The sequence below is a fragment of the Taudactylus pleione genome, unplaced genomic scaffold, assembly GCF_031769625.1.
Source record: "Taudactylus pleione unplaced genomic scaffold, aTauple2 ptg000386l, whole genome shotgun sequence".
Taxonomy (NCBI): domain Eukaryota; kingdom Metazoa; phylum Chordata; class Amphibia; order Anura; family Myobatrachidae; genus Taudactylus; species Taudactylus pleione.
The window spans coordinates 18,005,036-18,031,931 of record NW_028284787.1 but is presented as its reverse complement, the minus strand read 5'-3'; positions in this window follow the sequence as shown (position 1 = coordinate 18,031,931).

The window sequence follows — 26,896 nt, the reverse complement described above, 5'->3', positions numbered from 1 at the left end:
GCCAGCTGACCCTTTACGAATGACACAGGCGCACGCTTGGCACTACTTTGTTGATGCACGTGCGGCTACTGCGCACACAATTCACAAACTCAGAAAATATTTTTTTTTTGGTTTGGACTGGAGTGTACTTTGGGGGTTACAGCACCCTTTAATGGTCAAGCCAGCCGGCCCTTTACTTATGACACAGGCGCACGCTTGGCACTACTTTGTTGATGCACGTGCGGCTACTGCGCACACAATTCACAAACACAGAAAATAATTTTTTTTTTGGTTTGGACTGGAGTGTACTTTCGGGGGTTACAGCACCCTTAACGGTCAAGCCAGCCGGCCCTTTACTTATGACACAGGTGCACGCTTGGCACTACTTTGTTGATGCACGTGCGGCTACTGCGCACACAATTCACAAACACAGAAAATAATTTTTTTTTAGTTTGGACTGGTGTGTACTTTGGGGGTTACAGCACCCTATAACGGTCAAGCCAGCCGGCCCTTTACTTATGGAACAGGCGCACACTTGGCACTACTTTGTTGATGCACGTGCAGTTACTGCGCACATAATTCACAAACACAGAAAATTGTTTTTTTTTTATTTGGACTGGAGTGTACTTTGGGGGTTACAGCACCCTTTAAAGGTCAAGCCAGCTGGCCCTTTACTTATGACACAGGCGAACGCTTGGCACTACTTTGTTGATGCACGTGTGGCTACTGCGCACACAATTCACAAACACAGAAAATAATTTTTTTTTTAGTTTGGACTGGTGTGTACTTTGGGGGTTACAGCACCCTTTAACGGTCAAGCCAGCTGGCCCTTTACTTATGACACAGGTGCACGCTTGGCACTACTTTGTTGATGCACATGCGGCTACTGCGCACACAATTCACAAACAGAAAATATATTATTTTTTTAGCACTTGGGGGGAGCACCCCTGATGGACAGAGCACCCAATGGACAACACTACAGCACCCCTTTAGGACTGGGACACTGCACAGGACTTTGGAGTGGACACAGCCCCTATTGAGAACTGACTGCACAACACAGGCCAGCCAGCCCCTATGGACTTTGAAGTAGTGGACACAGCCCCTATTAACAACAGCAGCACAGCACAACACAGCCAGCCCCTATGGACTTTGAAGTAGTGGACAACAGCAGCACTACACTACACTACACTACACAGCCCTAACTCCCACCCTCCCTCTTCACTGTCCACAGCCGAGTGAGAAAATGGCGCCAACGCGGGTACCTTATATAGGATCCAAAACCCGCGAGACTCGGAAGGCGGGATGATGACATTTTGCCTCGATTTCAGATCCGAGTCAGGAGGGAAAAGTCGAGCCTGACTCGGATCGTACTCGGATCGGGGGGGCTCGGGGGAGTTCGGATTTCAGAAATCCGAACCTGCTCACCCCTAATTCTAAGTAGACTAATTATTAGTCAATTTTGACATTACCGAGATGCTCCTCTGCTGAAGATCATGTTTTCCTTAAATGTGTAGTCAGTTAATTGTACAATAACCTTGACTCTCTGGAGTCAAGGTTATTGTACAATTAACTGACCAGAGGATAAACAGCAGATACTGTACTAATGCAGCTTCAGCAATGTTCCAAAGCTGATGGTCCAGTGCTATATTGCGGTGTTTTAAGGACAGGATCATCTATTAAAAGCACAACCAAAGATGCAGGTGGACAGAAATTGCAGGTATATCCCAGTCTCTGACTGGTTTTACTTCTATATGGAAGCTTTATACAAGGCATGTCTGAAGGCACGTAAAGGTGTGTACATACTGGTCAATTTTTTTTACGATTTAATGATAAAGATCTCATTATCGTTCAATCATTAAAAAAATCTTTAATTTTTTATTTTAAAAAAATTATGAACGATAACAATATAGCATGCTCCCGTTGGTCATTTATCTTTGTCATTAATCGCCTGTACATGCAGGCTGATTTGAACGATATCATTGAGTATTTCATTCATATCTGTCATTATTTTTAAAAACGATAAACATTCACCAATATTTAGGTTTGTTGCCACTCCAAGGATACTCCCTTTCCTCCATCTTGTTTTCTTTGCAGAGCTGAATGCTGGAAGCAGGAAAGATATATTATTTGCAGTGTATAAAAGTTACTAGAGGTAAGAAAAAAGACCCCACAGTCCACCAATGTTTAAGGGGCATTTGTTGGGGCTATTTTCCAGGTGTCTTCTTGCAAACATTACTGGGGGGACTGCTGCATGTGGGGATAAAGCAATGGGGGACATGCTGCATGTGGGGATAAAGCAATGGGGGGACATGCTGCATGTGGGGATAAAGCAATGGGGGGATATGCTGCATGTGGGGATAAAGCAATGTGGGAATATGCTGCATGTGGGGATAAAGCACTGGGGGGACATGCTGCATGTGGGGATAAAGCAATGGGGGGACATGCATGTGGGGATAAAGCACAGGGGGCACATGCATGTGGGGATAAAGCATGGGGGACATGCTGCATGTGGGGATAATGCAATGGGGGCCATGCTGCATGTGCGGATAAAGCAATGGGAGGACATGCTGCATGTGGGGATCAAGCAAAGGGGGACATGCTGCATGTGAGGATAAAGCAAGGGGGAACATGCTGCATGTGGGGATAAAGCACGGGGGGAACATGATGCATGTGGGGATAAAGCAATGGGGGACATGCTGCATGTGGGGTTAAGCAATGGGGGACAAGCATGAGGGGATAAAGCAATGGGGGAATATGCTTCATGTGGGGATAAAGCACTGGGGGGACATGCTGCATGTGGGCATAAAGCAATGGGGGGACATGCTGCATGTGGGGATAAAGCAATGGGGTACATGCTGCATGTGGGGATAAAGCAATGGGGGACATGCGTGTGGGGATAAAGCAATGGGGGACATGCTGCTTTTGGGGATAAAGCAATGGGGGACACACTGCATGTGGGAATAAAGCAATGGGGGGCATGCTGCATGTGGGGATAAAGCAATGGGGGGAGATGCATGTGAGGATAAACCTTTGGGGGTCAATGCTGCATGTGGGGATAAAGCAATTGGGGACATGCTGCATGTGGGGTTAAAGCAATGGGGGGACATGCATGTGGGAATAAAGCACTGGGGGGACATGCTGCATGTGGGGATAAGGCACTGGTGGGAAATGCTGCATGTGGGAATAAAGCACTAGGGGGACAAACTGCAAGTGGGGATAAAGCACAGAGGAACATGATGCATGTGGGGATAATGCAAGGGGGGGAACATGCTCTATGTGGGGATTAAGCACAGGGGAAAATGCTGGATGTGGGGATAAAGCACAGGGCAAAATGCTGCATGTGTGGATAAAGCACGGGGGAAACATGCTGCATGTGGGGATAAAGCACAGAGGGAACATGCTGCATGTGGGGATAAAGCAATGGGGGACATGCTGCATGTGGGGATAAAGCAATGGGGGACATGCTGCATGTGGGGATAAAGCAATGGAGGGACATGCGTGTGGGGATAAAGCAATGGGGGATATGCTGATTGTGGGGATAAAACAATAGGGGACATGATGCTTTTGGGGATAAAGCAATGGGGGACATGCTGCATGGGGGGATAAAGCAATGGGGGGACATGCATGTGGGGATAAAGCACTGGGGAAACATGATGCATGTGGGGATGAAGCACTGGGGGCACATGCTGCATGTGAGGATAAAGCAATGGGGGTCATGCATTTGGGGATAAAGCACTGGGGGAAGTGCTGCATGTGGGGATATGCACTGGGGGGAACATGCTGCATGTGGGGATAATGCACTGGGTGGACATGCTGCATGTGGGGATACAGCACGGAGGAACATGCTGCATGAGGGGATAAAGCACGGAAGGAACATGCTGCAAGTGGGGATAAAGCAATGGGAAGACATGCTGCATGTGGGGATAAAGCAATGGGGGGACATGCTGCATGTGGGGATAAAGCAATGGGGGGACATAATACATGTGGGGATAAAGCAATGGGGGGACATGCATGTTCGGATAAAGCACAGGGGACACGTGCATGTGGGGTAAAAGCATGGGGGAAAATGCTGTATGTGGGGATAAAGCACTGGGCGGACATGCTGCATGTGGGGATAAAGCAATGGGGGGCATGCTGCATGTGCAGATAAAGCAAAGGGAGGACATGCTGCATGTGCGGATAAAGCATGGGGGAACATGCTGCATGTTCGGATAAAGCATGGGGGAACATGCTGCATGTGGGGATAAAGCACGGGGGGAACATGCTGCATGTGGGAATAAAACACAGGTTGAGCATGGTGCATGTGGGGATAAATCACGGGGGGAACATGCTGCATGTTGACATAAAGCACCAGGGGAACATGATGCATGTGGGGATAAAGCATGGGGGGAACATGCTGCTTGTGGGGATAAATCACAGGGTAAACATGCTGCATGTGGGGCTAAAGCAATGGGGGGACATGCTGCATGTAGGGATAAAGCAATGGGGGACATGCTGCATGTGGGGATAAAGCAATGGGGGGACATGTATGTGGGGATAAAGCAATGGGGGACATGTTGCTTTTGGGGATAAAGTAGAGGGGGCACATGCTGCATGTGGGGATAAAGCACGGGGGGGAAATGCTGCATGTGGGGATAAAGCAATAGGGAAAATGAAGCATGTGGGGATAAAGCAATGGGGGGACATGCATGTGGGGATAAAGCAATGGGGGACATGCTGTTTTTGGGGATAAAGCAATGGGGGACATGCTGCATGTGGGATTAAAGCAATGGGGGGACATGCTGCATGTGGGGATAAAGCAATGGGGGGACATGCTGCACGTGGTGATAAAGCAATTGGGGACTTTCTGCATATGGGAGTAAATCAATGGGGGAACATGCTGCAAATGGGGATAAAGCAATGGGGGATATGCTACATGTGGGGATAAAGCATGGGGGGAACACGCTGCATGTGGGGATAAAGGACAGGGGGAACATGCTGCATGTGGGGCTAAAGCAATGGGGGGACATGCTGCATGTGGGGATAAAGCAATGGGGGACATGCTGCATGTGGGGATAAAGCAATGGGGGGACATGCATGTGGGGATAAAGCAATGGGGGACATGCTGTTTTTGGGGATAAAGCAATGGGGGACATGTTGCATGTGGGAATAAAGCAATGGCGGGAGATGCATGTGTGGATAAATCCTTGGTGGTCAATGCAGCATGTGGGGATAAAGCAATGGGGGACATGCTGCATGTGGGGTTAAAGCACTGGGGGAACATGCTGCATGTGGGGATAAAGCACTGGGAGCACATGCTGCATGTGAGGATAAAGCAATGGGGGGTCATCCATGTGGGGATAAAGCACTGGGGGGACATGTTGCATGTGGGGATAAAGCACTGGTGGGAAATGCTGCATGTGGGGATTAAGCACGGGGGAACATGCTGCATGTGGGGATAAAGCAATGGGGGGACATGCTGCTTGTGGGGATAAAGCAATGGGGGAACATGCTGCATGTGGGGATAAAGCAATGGGGGGACATGCATGTGGGGATAAAGCAATGGGGTCACAAGCATGTGGGGATAAAGCATGGGGGGACATGCTGCATGTGGGGTTAAAGCAATGGGGGACATGCTGCATGTACGGATAAAGCAGGGAGGACATTCTGCATGTGGGGAAAAAGCAGTTGGGGCACATGCTGCATGTGGGGATAAAGCACGGGGGGAAAATGTTGCATGTGGGGATAAAGCAACGGGGAACATGATGCATGTGGGGATAAAGCAATGGGGGGACTTGCATTTGGGGATAAAGTACAGGGGGGGACATGCTGTATGTGGGGATAAAGCACAGGGGGGAATATGCTGCATGTGGGGATAAAGCAATGGGGGACATGATGCATGTGGGGATAAAGCAATGGGGGGACATGCTGCATGTGGGGAAAAAGCAATGGGGGGACATGCTGCATGTGGGGATAAAGCAATGGGGGGACATGCATGTTGGGATAAAGCACAGGGGGCACGTGCATGTGGGGATAAAGCATAGGGGGAACATGCTGCATGTCGGGAAAAAGCAATGGGGGTACATGCTGCATGTGCAGATAAAGCATGGGGGAACATGCTGCATGTGCGGATAAAGCATGGGGGAACAGGCTGCATGTGGGGAAAAAGCACGGGGGGAACATGCTGCAAGGGGCTAAAGCAATGGAGGGACATGCTCCATGTGGGGATAAAGCAATGGGGGACATGCTGCTTTTGGGGATAAAGCAATTGGGGACATGCTGCATGTGGGAATAAAGCAATGGGGGGCATGCTGCATGTGGGGATAAAGCAATGGGGGGAGATGCATGTGAGGATAAACCTTTGGGGGTCAATGCGTAATGTGGGGATAAAGCAATGGGGGACATGCTGCATGTGGGTTTAAAGCAATGGGGGACATGCATGTGGGGATAAAGCCCTTGGGGGACATACTGCATGTTGGGATAAGGCACTGGTGGGAAATGCTGCATGTGGGAATAAAGCACTAGGGGGACAAACTGCAAGTGGGGATAAATCAAGGGGGGAACATGCTGCATGTGGGGATTAAGCACAGGGGAACTTGCTGGATGTGGGGATAAAGCACAGGGGAAAAATGCTGCATGTGGGGATAAAGCACGGGGGGAACATGCTGCATGTGGGGATAAAGCACAGAGGGAACATGCTGCATGTGGGGATAAAGCAATGGGGGGACATGCTGCATGTGGGGATAAAGCATTGGGGGACATGCTGCATGTGGGGATAAAGCAATGGAGGGACTTACATGTGGGGATAAAGAAATGGGGGATATGCTGATTGTGGGGATAAAGCAATGGGGGACATGATGTTTTTGGGGATAATGCAATGGGGGACATGCTGCATGTGGGGATAAAGCAATGGGGGGACATGCATGTGGGGATAAAGCACTGGGGAAACATGCTGCATGTGGGGATAAAGCACTGGGGGCACATGCTGCATGTGAGGATAAAGCAATGGGGGTCATGCATTTGGGGATAAAGCACTGGGGGAAGTGCTGCATGTGGGGATAAAGCACGGGGGGGAACATGCTGCATGTGGGGATAATGCACTGGGTGGACATGCTGCATGTGGGGATACAGCACAGAGGAACATGCTGCATGTGGGGATAAAGCACGGGGGGAACATGCTGCAAGTGGGGATAAAGCAATGGGGGGACATGCTGCATGTGGGGATAAAGCAAAGGGGGGACATGCTGCATGTGGGGATAAAGCAATGGGGGGACAAAATGCATGTGGGGATAAAACAATGGGGGCACGTGCATGTGGGGAAAAAGCATGGGGGAAAATGCTGTATTTGGGGATAAAGCACTGGGGGGCATGCTGCATGTGCGGATAAAGCAATGGGAGGACATGCTGCATGTGCGGATAAAGCATGGGGGAACATGCTGCATGTTCGGATAAAGCATGGGGGGACATGTTTCATGTGGGGATAAAGCAATGGGGGACATGCTGCATGTGGAGATAAAGCAATGGGGGGACAAGCATGTGGGGATAAAGCAATGGGGGGACAAGCATGTGGGGATAAAGCAATGGTAGACATGCTGCTTGTGGGGATAAAGCAATGGGGGACATGATGCATGTGGGGATAAAGCAATGGGGGACATGCTGCATGTGGGGATAAAGCAATGGGGAAATGCTGCATGTGGGGATAAAGCAAAGGGGGCACATGCTGCATTTTAGGATAAAGCACAAGGGGAAAATGCTGCATGTGGGGATAAAGCAAGGGGGAACATGAAGCATGTGGGGATAAAGCAATGGGGGGACATGCATGTGGGGATAAAGCACAGGGGGGGACATGCTGCATGTGTTGATAAAGCATGGGGGAACATGCTGTATGTGGGGATAAAGCACGGGGGGTACATGCTGCATGTGGGGATAAAGCAATGGGGGGACATGCTGCATGTGGGGAAAAAGCAATGGGGGGACATGCTGCTTGTGGGGATAAAGCAATGGGGGGACATGCTGCATGTGGGGATAAAGCAATGGGGGGACATGCATGTTGGGATAAAGCATGGGGGAACATGCTGTATTTGGGGATAAAGCACGGGGGGTTCATGCTGCATGTGGGAATAAAACACAGGTTGAGCATGCTGCATGTAGGGATAAATCATTGGGGGAACATGCTGCATGAAGGGATAAAGCTTTGGGGGGAACATGTTGCCTATGGGGATAAAGTACGGGGGGAAACATGCTGCATGTGGGAATAAAGCATGGGGGGAACATGCTGCATGTGGAGATAAAGCACGGAGGGAACATGTTGCATGTGTGGAACATGCTGCATGTGGGGATATAGCATGGGGGGAACATTCTGCATGTGGGGATAAAGCAATGGGGGATATTCTGCATGTGGGGATAAAGCAATGGGGGACATGCTGCATGTGGGGATAAAGCAATGGGGGGACATGCATCTGGGAATAAAGCACGGGGGTAACATGCTGCATGTGGGGATAAAGCATGGGGGGAACATGCTGCATGTGGGGATAAAGCAATGGGGGGACATTCTGTATGTGTAGATAAAGCAAAGGGGGGACATGCTGCATGTGGGGATAAAGCAATGGGGGGACATGCATGTGGTGATAAAGCATGAGGGGAACATGCTGCATGTGGGGATAAAGCACGGGGGGAACATGCTGCATGTGGGGATAAAGCAATGGGGGGACATGGTGCATGTGGGGATAAAGCAATGGGGAAATGCTGCATGTGGGGATAAAGCAATGGGGGACATGCATGTGGGGATAAAGCAATGGGGGACATGCTGCTTGTGGGGATAAAGCAATGGCGGACATGCTGCATGTGGGGATAAATCAATGGGGGGCATGCTACATGTGAGGATAAAGCAATGGGTGGAGATGCATGTGAGGATAAAGCCCTTGGGGGTCAATGCTGCATGGAGGGATAAAGCAATGGGGGACATGCTGCATGTGGGGTTAAAGCAATGGGGGGACATGCATGTGGGGATAAAGCACTGGGTTAACATGCTGCATGTGGGGATAAAGCAATGGGAGACATACTGCAAGTGGGGATAAAGCACAGAGGAACATGCTGCATGTGGAGATAAAGCACTGGGGGAACATGCTGCATGTGGAGATAAAGCATGGGGGGAACATGCTGCATGTGGGGATAAAACACAGGGGGAACATGCTGCATGTGGGGATAAAGCAATGGGGGGACATGCATGTGGGGATAATGCAATGGGGGACATGCTGCTCATGGGGATAAAGCAATGGGGGACATGATGCATGTGGGGATAAAGCAATGGGTGACATGCTGCATGTGGGGATAAAGCAATGGGGGGAGATGCATGTGAGGATAAAGCCCTTGGGGTTCAATGCTGCATGTGGGGATAAAGCAATGGGGACATGCTGCATATGGGTTTAAAGCAATGGGGGGACATGCATGTGGGGATAAACCACTGGGGGAACATGCTGCATGTGTGAATAAAACACAGGTTGAGCATGCTGCATGTAGGGATAAAGCATGGGGGGAACATGTTGCATATGGGGATAAAGCACTGGGGGAACATGCTGCATATGGGGACAAAGCAGTGGGGGGACATGCTGCATGTGTGGATAAAGCACTGCGGGGGCATACTGCATGTGGGGATTAAGCAAGGGGGGAACATGCTGCATGTGGGGATATAGCAATGGGGGGACATGCTGCATGTGGGGATAAAGCAATGGTGGAACATGCTGCATGTGGGGATAAAGCAATGGGGGGACATGCTGCATGTTGGGATAAAGCAATGGGGGACATGCTGCATGTGTGGATACAGCAATGGGAGGACATGCTGTATGTGGGGATAAAGCAATGGGGGCACATGCTGCATGTGGGGATAAAGCAATGGGGGGAGATGCATGTGAGGATAAAGCCCTTGGGGGTCAATGCTGCATGTGGGGATAAAGCAATGGTGTATCATGCTGCATGTGGGGTTAAAGCAATGGGGGACATGCTGCATGTGGGGATAAAGCACAGGGGGGAATATGCTGCATGTGGGGATAAAGCAATTGGGGAACATGCTGCATGTGGGGCTAAAGCAATGGGGGGACATGCTGCATGTAGGGATAAAGCAATGGGGGACATGCTGCATGTGCGGATACAGCAATGGGAGGACATGCTGCATGTGGGGATAAAGCAATGGGGGCACATGCTGCATGAGGGGATAAAGCACAGGTGGAAAATGCTGCATGTGGGGATAAAGCAACGGGTAACATGAAGCATGTGGGGATAAAGCAATGGGGGGACATGCATGTGGGGATAAAGCACAGGGGGGGACATGCTGCATGTGGGGATAAAGCACAGGGGGGAATATGCTGCATGTGGGGATAAAGCAATGGGGGGACATGCTGCTTGTGGGGATAAAGCAATGGGGGGACATGCTGCATGTGGGGATAAAGCAATGTGGGACATGTATGTTGGCATAAAGCATGGGGGGAACATGCTGTATGTGGGGATGAAGCACTGGGGGGACATACTGCATGTGGGGATAAAGCAATGGGGGACCTGCTGCATGTGCGGATAAAGCAATGGGAGAACATGCTGCATGTTTGGATAAAGCATGGGGGGACATGCTGCATGTGCGGATAAAGCATAGGGGAACATGCTGCATGTGGGGATGAAGCACGTGGGGAACATGCTGCATGTGGGAATAAAACACCGGTTGAGCATGCTGCATGTGGGGATAAATCACAGGGGGACATGCTGCATGTGGGGATAAAGCACCGGGGGAACATGCTGCATGTTGGGATAAAGCACAGGGGGAACATGCTGCCTGTGGGGCTAAAGCAATGGGGGACATGCTGCATGTGGGGATAAAGCACAGGGGGGAATATGCTGCATGTGGGGATAAAGCAATGGGGGGACATGCTGCATGTGGGGATAAAGCAATGGGGGACATGCTGCATGTGGGGATAAAGCAATGGGGGGACATGCATGTGGAGGTAAAGCAATGGGGGACATGCTGCTTTTTGGGATAAAGCAATGGGGGACATGCTGCTTTTGGGGATAAGCAATGGGGGACATGCTGCATGTGGGAATAAAGCAATGGTGGGGCATGCTGCATGTGGGGATAAAGCAATGGGGGGAGAGACATGTGAGGATAAAGCCCTTGGGGGTCAATGCTGCATGTGGGGATAAAGCAATGGTGGATCATGCTGCATGTGGGGTTAAAGCAATGGGGGGACATGCATGTGGGGAAAAAGCACTGGGGGAATATGCTGCATGTGGGGATAAAGCACTGGGGGCACATGCTGCATGTGAGGATAAAACAATGGGGGGTCATGCATGTGGGGATAAAGCACTGCGGGATCACACTGCAAGTGGGGATAAAGCATGGAGGAACATGTGGATGTCGGGTTAAGCACGGGGGAACATGCTGCATGTGGGGATAAAGCACGGGGGGAACATGCTGCATGTGGGGATAAAGCATGGGGAGAACATGCTGCATGTGTTGATAAAGCACAGGGGGAGCATGCTGCATGTGGGGATAAAGCAATGGGGGGACATGCTGCATGTGGGGATAAAGCAATGGGGGACATGCTGCATGTGGGGATAAAGCAATGGGGGGACAAGTATGTGGGGATAAAGCAATGGGGGACATGCTGCTTGTGGGGATAAAGCAATTGGGGACATGATGCATGTGGGGATAAAGCAATGGGGGTCATGCTGCATGTCGGGATAAAGCAATGGGGGGAGATAAATGTGAGGATAAAGCCCTTGGGGTTCAATGCTGCATGTGGGGTTAAAGCAATTGGGGGACATGCATGTGGGGATAAATCACTGGGGGAACATGCTGCATGTGGGGTAAAGCACGGGGGGGAACATGCTGCAAGTGGGGATAAAGCAAGGATGAATATGCTGCATGTGGGGATAAAACACGGGGGGAACATGCTGCATGTGGGGATAAAGCAATGGGGGGACATGCATGTGGGGATAAAGCACTGGGGGACATGCTGCATGTGGGGATAAAGCAAAGGGGGACATGCAGCATGTGCGGATAAAGCAATTGGAGGACATGCTGCATGTGGGGATAAATCAATGGGGGCACATGCTGCATGTGGGGATAAAGCACAGGGGAAAAATGCTTCATGTGGGGATAAAGCAACAGGGAACATGAAGCATGTGGGGATAAAGCAATGGGGGACATGCTGCATGTGGGGCTAAAGCAATGGGGGGACAAGCATGTGGGGATAAAGCAATGGGGGACATGCTGCTTGTGGGGATAAAGCAAAGGGGGACATGATGCATGTGGGGATACAGCAATGGGGGACATGCTGCATGTGGGGATAAAGCAATGGGGAAATGCTGCATGTGGGGATAAAGCAAAGGTGGCACATGCTGCATGTGGGGATAAAGCACAAGGGGAAAATGCTGCATGTGGGGATAAAGCAAGGGGGAACATGATGCATGTGGGGTTAAAGCAATGGGGGGACATGCATGTGGGGATAAAGCACAGGGGGGGACATGCTGCATGTGGGGATAAAGCACAGGGGGGAATATGCTGCATGTGGGGATAAAGCAATGGGGGGACATGCTGCATGTGGGGAAAAAGCAATGGGGGGACATGCTGCATGTGGGGATAAAGCAATGGGGGGACATGCTGCATGTGGGGATAAAGCAATGGGGGGACATGCATGTTGGGATAAAGCTTGGGGGAACATGCTGTATGTGGGGATAAAGCACAGGGGGTACATGCTGCATGTGGGAATAAAACACAAGTTGAGCATGCTGCATGTAGGGATAAATCATTGGGGGAACATGCTGCATGAAGGGATAAAGCTTGGGGGGAACATGTTGCCTATCGGGATAAAGTACGGGGGGAACATGCTGCATGTGGGGATAAAGCATGGGGGGAACATGCTGCATGTGGAGATAAAGCACGGGGGGAACATGTTGCATGTGTGGAACATGCTGCATGTGGGGATATAGCATGGGGGAACATGCTGTATGTGGGGATAATTCAATGGGGGATATGCTGCATGTGGGGATAAAGCAATGGCGGACATGATGCATGTGGGGATAAAGCAATGGGGGAACATGCTGCATGTGGGGATAAAGCAATGGGGGGACATGCATGTGGGGATAAAGCATGAGGGGAACATGCTGCATGTGGGGATAAAGCACGGGGGGAACATGCTGCATGTGGGGATAAAGCAATGAGGGGACATGGTGCATGTGGGGATAAAGCAATGGGGAAATGCTGCATGTGGGGATAAAGCAATGGGGGACATGCACGTGGGGATAAAGCAAAGGGGGACATGCTGTTTGTGGGGATAAAGCAATGGGGGACAAGCTGCATGTGGGGATAAAGCAATGGGGAAATGCTGCATGTGGGGATAAAGCAATGGGGACATGCATGTTGGGATAAAGCAATGGGGGACATGCTGCTTGTGTGGATAAAGCAATGGGGGACATGCTGCATGTGGGGATAAAGCAATTGGGGGCATGCATGTGGGGATAAAGCAATGGGGGGCATGCTACATGTGAGGATAAAGCAATGGGTGGAGATGCATATGAGGATAATGCCCTTGTGGGTCAATGCTGCATGGAGGGATAAAGCAATGGGGGGACATGCTGCATGTGGGGTTAAAGCAATGGGGGGACATGCATGTGGGGATAAAGCACTGGGTGAACATGCTGCATGTGGGGATAAAGCAATGGGAGACATAATGCAAGTGGGGATATAGCACAGAGGAACATGCTGCATGTGGAGATAAAGCACTGGGGGAACAAGCTGCAGGTGGAGATAAAGCATGGGGGGAACATGCTGCATGTGGGGATAAAACACAGGGGGAACATGCTGCATGTGGGGATAAAGCAATGGGGGGACATGCATGTGGGGATAAAGCAATGGGGGACATGCTGCTCGTGGGGATAAAGCAATGGGGGACATGATGCATGTGGGGATAAAGTAATGGGTGACATGCTGCATGTGGGGATAAAGCAATGGGGGGAGATGCATGTGAGGATAAAGCCCTTGGGGTTCAATGCTGCATGTGGGGATAAAGCAATGGGGACATGCTGCATATGGGGTTAAAGCAATGGGGGGACATGCATGTGGGGATAAACCACTGGGGGAACATGCTGCATGTGGGAATAAAACACAGGTTGAGCATGCTGCATGTAGGGATAAAGCATGGGGGGAACATGTTGCATATGGGGATAAAGCACAGGGGGAACATGCTGCATATGGGGACAAAGCAGTGGGGGGACATGCTGCATGTGTGGATAAAGCACTGCGGGGGCATACTGCATGTGGGGATTAAGCAAGGGGGGAACATGCTGCATGTGGGGATATAGCAATGGGGGGACATGCTGCATGTGGGGATAAAGCAATGGTGGAACATGCTGCATGTGGGGATAAAGCAATGGGGGGACATGCATGTGGGGATAAAGCACTGGGGGGACCTGCTGCAAGTTGGGATAAAGCAATGGGGGACATGCTGCATGTGAGGATAAAGCAATGGGGGCACATGCTGCATGTGGGGATAAAGCACAGGTGGAAAATGCTGCATGTGGGGATAAAGCAACGGGTAACATGAAGCATGTGGGGATAAAGCAATGGGGGAACATGCATGTGGGGATAAAGCACAGGGGGGGACATGCTACATGTGGGGATAAAGCACAGGGGGGAATATGCTGCATGTGGGGATAAAGCAATGGGGGACATGCTGCTTGTGGGGATAAAGCAATGGGGGGCATGCTGTATGTGGGGATAATGCAATGGGGGGACATGCTGCATGTGGGGATAAAGCAATGGGGGTCATGCATGTTGGGATAAAGCACAGGGGGCACGTGCATGTGGGGATAAAGCATGGGGGGAACATGCTGTATGTGGGTATAAAGCACTGGGGGGATATACTGCATGTGGGGATAAAGCAATGGGGGACCTGCTGCATGTGCGGATAAAGCAATGGGAGAACATTCTGCATGTTCAGATAAAGCATGGGGGAACATGCTGCATGTGCGGATAAAGCATGGGGGAACATGCTGCATGTGGGGATGAAGCACGTGGGGAACATGCTGCATGTGGGAATAAAACACCGGTTGAGCATGCTGCATGTGGGGATAAATCACGGGGGTAACATGCTGCATATAGGGATAAAGCACCAGGGGAACATGCTGCATGTGGGGATAAAGCATGGGGGGAACATGCTGCATGTTGGGATAAAGCACAGGGGGAACATGCTGCATGTGGGGCTAAAGCAATGGGGGGACATGCTGCATGTGGGGATAAAGCACAGGGGGGAATATGCTGCATGTGGGGATAAAGCAATGGGGGGACATGCTGCATGTGGGGATAAAGCAATGGGGGACATGCTGCATGTGGGGATAAAGCAATGGGGGGACTTGCATGTGGGGATAAAGCAATGGGGCACATGCTGCTTTTGGGGATAAAGCAAAGGGGGACATGCTGCATGTAGGGATAAAGCAATGGGCGACATGCTGCATGTGGGGATAAAGCAATGGTGGATCATGCTGCATGTGGGGTTAAAGCAATGGGGGGACATGCTGCATGTGGGGATAAAGCACAGGGGGGAATATGCAGCATGTGTGGATAAAGCAATGGGGGAACATGCTGCATGTGGGGCTAAAGCAATGGGGGGACATGCTGCATGTAGGGATAAAGCAATGGGGGACATGCTGCATGTGGGGATAAAGCAATGGGGGGACATGCATGTGGGGATAAAGCAATGGGGGACATGCTGCATGTGGGAATAAAGCAATGGTGGGGCATGCTGCATGTGGGGATAAAGCAATGGGTGGAGATGCATGTGAGGATAAAGCCCTTGGGGGACAATGCTGCTTGTGGGGATAAAGCAATGGTGGATCATGCTGCATGTGGGGTTAAAGCAATGGGGGGACATGCATGTGGGGATAAAGCACTGGGGGAATATGCTGCATGTGGGGATAAAGCACTGGGGGCACATGCTGCATGTGATGATAAAACAATGGGGGGTCATGCATGTGGGGATAAAGCACTACGGGAACACACTGCAAGTGGGGATAAAGCATTGAGGAACATGTGGATGTGGGGTTAAGCACCGGGGAACATGCTGCATGTGGGGATAAAGCACGGGGGGAACATGCTGCATGTGGGGATAAAGCACGGGGGGAACATGCTGCATGTGGGGATAAAGCACAGGGGGAACATGCTGCATGTGGGGATAAAGCAATGGGGGGACATGCTGCATGTGGGGATAAAGCAATGGGGGGCATGCTACATGTGAGGATAAAGCAATGGGTGGAGATGCATATGAGGATAATGCCCTTGGGGGTCAATGCTGCATGGAGGGATAAAGCAATGGGGGGACATGCTGCATGTGGGGTTAAAGCAATGGGGGGACATGCATGTGGGGATAAAGCACTGGGTGAACATGCTGCATGTGGGGATAAAGCAATGGGAGACATACTGCAAGTGGGGATATAGCACAGAGGAACATGCTGCATGTGGAGATAAAGCACTGGGGGAACAAGCTGCAGGTGGAGATAAAGCATGGGGGGAACATGCTGCATGTGGGGATAAAACACAGGGGGAACATGCTGCATGTGGGGATAAAGCAATGGGGGGACATGCATGTGGGTATAAAGCAATGGGGGACATGCTGCTCGTGGGGATAAAGCAATGGGGGACATGATGCATGTGGGGATAAAGTAATTGGTGACATGCTGCATGTGGGGATAAAGCAATGGGGGGAGATGCATGTGAGGATAAAGCCCTTGGGGTTCAATGCTGCATGTGGGGATAAAGCAATGGGGACATGCTGCATATGGGGTTAAAGCAATGGGGGGACATGCATGTGGGGATAAACCACTGGGGGAACATGCTGCATGTGGGAATAAAACACAGGTTGAGCATGCTGCATGTAGGGATAAAGCATGGGGGGAACATGTTGCATATGGGGATAAAGCACAGGGGGAACATGCTGCATATGGGGACAAAGCAGTGGGGGGACATGCTGCATGTGTGGATAAAGCACTGCGGGGGCATACTGCATGTGGGGATTAAGCAAGGGGGGAACATGCTGCATGTGGGGATATAGCAATGGGGGGACATGCTGCATGTGGGGATAAAGCAATGGTGGAACATGCTGCATGTGGGGATAAAACAATGGGGGGACATGCATGTGGGGATAAAGCACTGGGGGGACCTGCTGCAAGTTGGGATAAAGCAATGGGGGACATGCTGCATGTGCGGATAAAGCAATGGGAGGACATGCTGCATGTGGGGATAAAGCAATGGGGGCACATGCTGCATGTGGGCATAAAGCACAGGCGGAAAATGCTGCATGTGGGGATAAAGCAACGGGTAACATGAAGCATGTGGGGATAAAGCAATGGGGGAACATGCATGTGGGGATAAAGCACAGGGGGGGACATGCTACATGTGGGGATAAAGCACAGGGGGGAATATGCTGCATGTGGGGATAAAGCAATGGGGGACATGCTGCTTGTGGGGATAAAGCAATGGGGGGCATGCTGTATGTGGGGATAATGCAATGGGGGGACATGCTGCATGTGGGGATAAAGCAATGGGGGTCATGCATGTTGGGATAAAGCACAGGGGGCACGTGCATGTGGGGATAAAGCATGGGGGGAACATGCTGTATGTGGGTATAAAGCACTGGGGGGATATACTGCATGTGGGGATAAAGCAATGGGGGACCTGCTGCATGTGCGGATAAAGCAATGGGAGAACATGCTGCATGTTCAGATAAAGCATGGGGGAACATGCTGCATGTGCGGATAAAGCATGGGGGAACATGCTGCATGTGGGGATGAAGCACGTGGGGAATATGCTGCATGTGGGAATAAAACACTGGTTGAGCATGCTGCATGTGGGGATAAATCACGGGGGGAACATGCTGCATATAGGGATAAAGCACCGGGGGAACATGCTGCATGTGGGGATAAAGCATGGGGGGAACATGCTGCATGTTGGGATAAAGCACAGGGGGAACATGCTGCATGTGGGGCTAAAGCAATGGGGGGACATGCTGCATGTGGGGATAAAGCACAGGGGGGAATATGCTGCATGTGGGGATAAAGCAATGGGGGGACATGCTGCATGTGGGGATAAAGCAATGGGGGACATGCTGCATGTGGGGATAAAGCAATGGGGGGACTTGCATGTGGGGATAAAGCAATGGGGCACATGCTGCTTTTGGGGATAAAGCAAAGGGGGACATGCTGCATGTAGGGATAAAGCAATGGGCGACATGCTGCATGTGGGGATAAAGCAATGGTGGATCATGCTGCATGTGGGGTTAAAGCAATGGGGGGACATGCTGCATGTGGGGATAAAGCATAGGGGGGAATATGCAGCATGTGTGGATAAAGCAATGGGGGAACATGCTGCATGTGGGGCTAAAGCAATGGGGGGACATGCTGCATGTAGGGATAAAGCAATGGGGGACATGCTGCATGTGGGGATAAAGCAATGGGGGGACATGCATGTGGGGATAAAGCAATGGGGGACATGCTGCATGTGGGAATAAAGCAATGGTGGGGCATGCTGCATGTGGGGATAAAGCAATGGGTGGAGATGCATGTGAGGATAAAGCCCTTGGGGGACAATGCTGCTTGTGGGGATAAAGCAATGGTGGATCATGCTGCATGTGGGGTTAAAGCAATGGGGGGACATGCATGTGGGGATAAAGCACTGGGGGAATATGCTGCATGTGGGGATAAAGCACTGGGGGCACATGCTGCATGTGATGATAAAACAATGGGGGGTCATGCATGTGGGGATAAAGCACTACGGGAACACACTGCAAGTGGGGATAAAGCATTGAGGAACATGTGGATGTGGGGTTAAGCACCGGGGAACATGCTGCATGTGGGGATAAAGCACGGGGGGAACATGCTGCATGTGGGGATAAAGCACGGGGGGAACATGCTGCATGTGGGGATAAAGCACAGGGGGAACATGCTGCATGTGGGGATAAAGCAATGGGGGGACATGCTGCATGTGGGGATAAAGCAATGGGGGACATGCTGCATGTGGGGATAAAGCAAATGGGGGACAAGTATGTGGGGATAAAGCAATGGGGGACATGCTGCTTGTGGGGATAAAGCAATGGGGGACATGATACATGTGGGGATAAAGCAATGGGGGACATGCTGCATGTCAGGATAAAGCAATGGGGGAGATGAATGTGAGGATAAAGCCCTTGGGGTTCAATGCTGCATGTGGGGTTAAAGCAATTGGGGGACATGCATGTGGGGATAAAGCACTGGGGGAACATGCTGCATGTGGGGTAAAGCACGGGGGGGAACATGCTGCAAGTGGGGATAAAGCAAGGATGAATATGCTGCATGTGGGGATAAAGCACGGGGGGAACATGCTGCATGTGGGGATAAAGCAATGGGGGGACATGCATGTGGGGATAAAGCACTGGGGGACATGCTGCATGTGGGGATAAAGCAAAGGGGGACATGCTGCATGTGCGGATAAAGCAATTGGAGGACATGCTGCATGTGGGGATAAATCAATGGGGGCACATGCTGCATGTGGGGATAAAGCACAGGGGAAAAATGCTGCATGTGGGGATAAAGCAACGGGGAACATGAAGCATGTGGGGATAAAGCAATGGGGGGACATGCATGTGGGGATAAAGCACAGGGGGGGACATGCTGCATGTGGGGATAAAGCAATGGGGGGAATATGCTGCATGTGGGAATAAAGCAATGGGGGAACATGCTGCATGTAGGGATACAGCATGGGGGGAACATGTTGCATATGGGGAAGAAGCACGGGGGAACATGCTGCATGTGGGGATAAAGCATGGGGGGAACATGCTGCATGTGGAGAAAAAGCACGAGGGGAACATGCTGCATGTGGGGAACATGCTGCATGTGGGGATATAGCATGGGGGGGACATGTTGCATGCAGGGATAAAGCAATGGGGGGACATGCTGCATGTGGGGATAAAGCAATGGGTAGAGATGCATGTGAGGATAAAGCCCTTGGGGTCAATGCTGCATGGAGGGAAAAAGCAATGGGGGACATGCTGCATGTGGGTTTAAAGCAATGGGGGGACATGCATGTGGGGATAAAGCACTGGGGGAGCATGCTGCATGTGGGGATAAAGCACTGGGGGCACATGCTGCATGTGAGGATAAAGCAATGTGGGGACATGCATGTGGGGATAAAGCACTGGGTGGACATGCTGCATGTGGGGATAAAGCACAGTGGGACATGATGCATGTGGGGATAAAGCACTGGGGGGACATACTGCATGTGGGGATTAAGCAGGGGGAACATGCTACATATGGGGATAAAGCAATGGGGAGACATACATGTGGGGATAAAGCAATGGGGGACATGCTGCTTGTGGGGATAAAGCAATGGGGGACATGATGCATGTGGGGATAAAGCAATGGAGGACATGCTGCATGTGGGGATAAAGCAATGGGGGGAGATACATGTGAGGATAAAGCCCTTGGGGTTCAATGCTGCATGTGGGGATAAAGCAATGAGGACATGCTGCATGTGGGGTTAAAGCAATGGGGGGACATGCATGTGGGGATAAAGCACAGGGGGAACATGCTGCATGTGGGGATAAAACACAGGTTGAGCATGCTGTATGTAGGGATAAAGCACCGGTGGAACATGCTTCATGTAAGGATAAAGCACGGGGGGAACATGCTGCATGTGGGAATAAAACACAGGTTGAGTATGCTGCATGTAGGGATAAAGTACCGGGGGAACATGCAGCATGTAGGGATAAAGCATGCGGGGAACATGTTGCATATGGGGATATAGTACTGGGCGAACATGCTGCATGTGGGGATAAAGCAGTGGGGGGACATGCTGCATGTGTGATTAAAGCACTGGGGGGCATACTGCATGTGGGCATTAAGCACGGAGGGAACAATCTGCATGTGGGGATATAGCAATGGGGGGACATGCTGCATGTGGGGATAAAGCAATGGTGGAACATGCTGCATGTGGGGATAAAGCAATGGGGGGACATGCATGTGGGGATAAAGCACTGGGGGGACATGCTGCATGTGGGGTTAAAGCAATGGGAGGACATGCTGCATGTGGGGATAAAGCACGGGGGGTACATGCTGCATGTGGGAATAAAACACAGGTTGAGCATGCTGCATGTATGGATAAATCCTTGGGGGAACATGCTGCATGAAGGGATAAAGCTTGGAGGGAACATGTTGCCTATGGGGATAAAGTACGGGGGGAACATGCTGCATGTGGGGATAAAGCATGAGGGGAACATGCTGCATGTGGAGATAAAGCATGTGGGGAACATGTTGCATGTGTGGAACATGCTGCATTTGGGGATATAGCATGGGGGGAACATGCTGCATGTGGGGATAAAGCATGAGGGGAACATGCTGCATGTGGAGATAAAGCACGTGGGGAACATGTTGCATGTGTGGAACATGCTGCATTTGGGGATATAGCATGGGGGGAACATGCTGCATGTGGGGATAAAGCAATGGGGGATATGCTGCATGTGGGGATAAAGCAATGGGGGACATGCTGCCTGTGGGGATAAAGCAATGGGTGGACATGCATCTGGGGATAAAGCACGGGTGTAACATGCTGCATGTGGGGATAAAGCATGGGGGGAACATGCTGCATGTGGGGATAAAGCAATGGGGGGACATTCTGTATGTGTAGATAAAGCAATGGGGGGACATGCTGCATGTGATGATAAAGCAATGGGGTGACATGCATGTGGGGATAAAGCATGAGGGGAACATGCTGCATGTGGGGATAAAGCACGGGGGGAACATGCTGCATGTGGGGATAAAGCAAAGGGGGGACATGGTGCATGTGAGGATAAAGCAATGGGGAAATGCTGCATGTGGGGATAAAGCAATGGAGACATGCATGTTGGGATAAAGCAATGGGGGACATGCTGCATGTGGGGATAAAGCAATGGGGGACGTGCTGCATGTGGGGATAAAGCAATGGGGGGCATGCATGTGGGGATAAAGCAATGGGGGGCATGCTACATGTGAGGATAAAGCAATGGGTGGAGATGCATGTGAGGATAAAGCCCTTGGGGGTCAATGCTGCATGGAGGGATAAAGCAATGGGGGACATGCTGCATGTGGGGTTAAAGCAATGGGGGGACATGCATGTGGGGATAAAGCACTGGGTGAACATGCTGCATGTGGGGATAAAGCAATGGGAGACATACTGCAAGTGGGGATAAAGCACAGAGGAACATGCTGCATGTGGAGATAAAGCACTGGGGGAACATGCTGCATGTGGAGATAAAGCATGGGGGGAACATGATGCATGTGGGGATAAAACACAGGGGGACAATGCTGCATGTGGGGATAAAGCAATGGGGGGACTTGCATGTGGGGATAAAGCAATGGGGGAAATGCTGCTCGTGGGGATAAAGCAATGGGGGACATGATGCCTGTGGGGATAAAGCAATGGGTGACATGCTGCATGTGGGGATAAAGCAATGGGGGGAGATGCATGTGAGGATAAAGCCCTTGGGGTTCAATGCTGCATGTGGGGATAAAGCAATGGGGACATGCTGCATATGGGGTTAAAGCAATGGGGGGACAAGCATGTGGGGATAAACAACTGGGGGAACATGCTGCATGTGGGAATAAAACACAGGTTGAGCATGCTGCATGTAGGGATAAAGCATGGGGGGAACATGTTGCATATGGGGATAAAGCACTGGGGGAACATGCTGCATATGGGGACAAAGCAGTGGGGGGACATGCTACATGTGTGGATAAAGCACTGTGGGGGCATACTGCATGTGGGGATTAAGCAAGGGGGGAACATGCTGCATGTGGGGATATAGCAATGGGGGGACATGCTGCATGTGGGGATAAAGCAATGGTTGAACATGCTGCATGTGGGGATAAAGCAATGGGGGGACATGCATGTGGGGATAAATCACGGGGGGGACATGCTGCATGTTGGGATAAAGTAATGGGGGACATGCTGCATGTGCGGATAAAGCAATGGGAGGACATGCTGCATGTGGGGATAAAACAATGGGGGCACATGCTGCATGTGGGGATAAAGTACAGGCGGAAAATGCTGCATGTGGGGATAAAGCAACGGGTAACATGAAGCATGTGGGGATAAAGCAATGGGGGGACATGCATGTGGGGATAAAGCACAGGGGGGGACATGCTGCATGTGGGGATAAAGCACAGGGGGGAATATGCTGCATGTGGGGATAAAGCAATGGGGGGACATGCTGCTTGTGGGGATAAAGCAATGGGGGGACATGCTGCATGTGGGGATAAAGCAATGGGGGGACATGCATGTTGGGATAAAGCACAGGGGGCACGTGCATGTGGTGATAAAGCATGGGGTGAACATGCTGTATGTGGGGATAAAGCACTGGGGGGACATACTGCATGTGGGGATTAAGCACGGGGGGAACATTCTGCATATGGGGATATAGCAATGGGGGCACATGCTGCATGTGGGGATAAAGCACAGGGGAAAAATGCTGCATGTGGGGATAAAGCAAAGGGGAACATGAAGCATGTGGGGATAAAGCAATGGGGGGACATGCATGTGGGGATAAAGCACATGGGGGGACATGCTGCATGTGGGGATAAAGCACAGGGGGGAATATGCTGCATGTGGGAATAAAGCAATGGTGGAACATGCTGCATGTAGGGATAAAGCATTGGGGGAACATGTTGCATATGGGGATAAAGCACGGGGGAACATGCTGCATGTGGGGATAAAGCATGGGGGGAACATGCTGCATGTGGAGAAAAAGCACGGGGGGAACATGCTGCATGTGGGGACCATGCTGCATGTGGGGATATAGCATGGGGGGAACATGCTGCATGTGGGGTTAAAGCAATGGGGGGACATGCTGCATGTGGGGATAAAGCAATGGGGGGACATGCATCTGGGGATACAGCATGGGGGTAACATGCTGCATGTGGGGATAAAGCAATGGGGGACATGCTGCATGTGTAGATAAAGCAATGGTGGGACATGCTGCATGTGGGGATAAAGTATTGGTCGGACATGCATGTGGTGAGGAAGCATGAGGGGAACATGCTGCATGTGGGTATAAAGCATGGGGGGAACATGCTGCATGTGGGGATAAAGAATGGGGGGAAAATGCTGCATGTGTTAATTAAGCACAGGGGGAACATGCTACATGTGGGGATAAAGCAATGGGGAAATGCTGCATGTGGGGATAAAGCAATGGGGGGACATGCATTTGGGGATAAAGCAATGGGTGACATGCTGCTTGTGGGGATAAAGCAATGGGGGGACATGCATGTGGGGATAAAGCACTGGGGGGACCTGCTGCAAGTTGGGATAAAGAAATGGGGGACATGCTGCATGTGCGGATAAAGCAATGGGAGGACATGCTGCATGTGGCGATAAAGCAATGGGGGCACATGCTGCATGTGGGGATAAAGCACAGGCGGAAAATGCTGCATGTGGGGATAAAGCAACGGGTAACATGAAGCATGTGGGGATAAAGCAATGGGGGAACATGCATGTGGGGATAAAGCACAGGGGGGACATGCTGCATGTGGGGATAAAGCACAGGGGGGAATATGCTGCATGTGGGGATAAAGCAATGGGGGACATGCTGCTTGTGGGGATAAAGCAATGGGGGGCATGCTGTATGTGGGGATAATGCAATGGGGGGACATGCTGCATGTGGGGATAAAGCAATGGGGGTCATGCATGTTGGGATAAAGCACAGGGGGCACGTGCATGTGGGGATAAAGCATGGGGGGAACATGCTGTATGTGGGGATAAAGCACTGGGGGATATACTGCATGTGGGGATAAAGCAATGGGGGACCTGCTGCATGTGCGGATAAAGCAATGGGAGAACATGCTGCATGTTCGGATAAAGCATGGGGGAACATGCTGCATGTGCGGATAAAGCATGGGGGAACATGCTGCATGTGGGGATGAAGCACGTGGGGAACATGCTGCATGTGGGAATAAAACACCGGTTGAGCATGCTGCATGTGTGGATAAATCACGGGGGGAACATGCTGCATATAGGGATAAAGCACCGGGGGAACATGCTGCATGTGGGGATAAAGCTTGGGGGGAACATGCTGCATGTTGGGATAAAGCACAGGGGGAACATGCTGCATGTGGGGCTAAAGCAATGGGGGGACATGCATGTGGGGATAAAGCACTGGGGGACATGCTGCATGTGGGGATAAAGCAAAGGGGGACATGCTGCATGTGCGGATAAAGCAATTGGAGGACATGCTGCATGTGGGGATAAATCAATGGGGGCACATGCTGCATGTGGGGATAAAGCACAGGGGAAAAATGCTGCATGTGGGGATAAAGCAACGGGGAACATGAAGCATGTGGGGATAAAGCAATGGGGGGACATGCATGTGGGGATAAAGCACAGGGGGGGACATGCTGCATGTGGGGATAAAGCAAAGGGGGGAATATGCTGCATGTGGGAATAAAGCAATGGGGGAACATGCTGCATGTAGGGATACAGCATGGGGGGAACATGTTGCATATGGGGTAGAAGCACGGGGGAACATGCTGCATGTGGGGATAAAGCATGGGGGGAACATGCTGCATGTGGAGAAAAAGCACGAGGGGAACATGCTGCATGTGGGGAACATGCTGCATGTGGGGATATAGCATGGGGGGAGCATGCTGCATGCAGGGATAAAGCAATGGGGGGACATGCTGCATGTGGGGATAAAGCAATGGGTAGAGATGCATGTGAGGATAAAGCCCTTGGGGTCAATGCTGCATGGAGGGAAAAAGCAATGGGGGACATGCTGTATGTGGGTTTAAAGCAATGGGGGGACATGCATGTGGGGATAAAGCACTGGGGGAGCATGCTGCATGTGGGGATAAAGCACTGGGGGCACATGCTGCATGTGAGGATAAAGCAATGTGGGGACATGCATGTGGGGATAAAGCACTGGGTGGACATGCTGCATGTGGGGATAAAGCACAGTGGGACATGATGCATGTGGGGATAAAGCACTGGGGGGACATACTGCATGTGGGGATTAAGCAGGGGGAACATGCTACATATGGGGATAAAGCAATGGGGAGACATACATGTGGGGATAAAGCAATGGGGGACATGCTACTTGTGGGGATAAAGCAATGGGGGACATGATGCATGTGGGGATAAAGCAATGGAGGACATGCTGCATGTGGGGATAAAGCAATGGGGGGAGATACATGTGAGGATAAAGCCCTTGGGGTTCAATGCTGCATGTGGGGATAAAGCAATGAGGACATGCTGCATGTGGGATTAAAGCAATGGGGGGACATGCATGTGGGGATAAACCACTGGGGGAACATGCTGCATGTGGGGATAAAACACAGGTTGAGCATGCTGTATGTAGGGATAAAGCACCGGTGGAACATGCTGCATGTGGGGATAAAGCACAGGGGGAACATGCTGCATGTGGGGATAAAACACAGGTTGAGCATGCTGTATGTAGGGATAAAGCACCGGTGGAACATGCTTCATGTAAGGATAAAGCACAGGGGGAACATGCTGCATGTGGGAATAAAACACAGGTTGAGTATGCTGCATGTAGGGATAAAGTACCGGGGGAACATGCAGCATGTAGGGATAAAGCATGCGGGGAACATGTTGCATATGGGGATATAGTACTGGGCGAACATGCTGCATGTGGGGATAAAGCAGTGGGGGGACATGCTGCATGTGTGATTAAAGCACTGGGGGGCATACTGCATGTGGGCATTAAGCACGGAGGGAACAATCTGCATGTGGGGATATAGCAATGGGGGGACATGCTGCATGTGGGGATAAAGCAATGGTGGAACATGCTGCATGTGGGGATAAAGCAATGGGGGGACATGCATGTGGGGATAAAGCACTGGGGGGACATGCTGCATGTGGGGTTAAAGCAATGGGAGGACA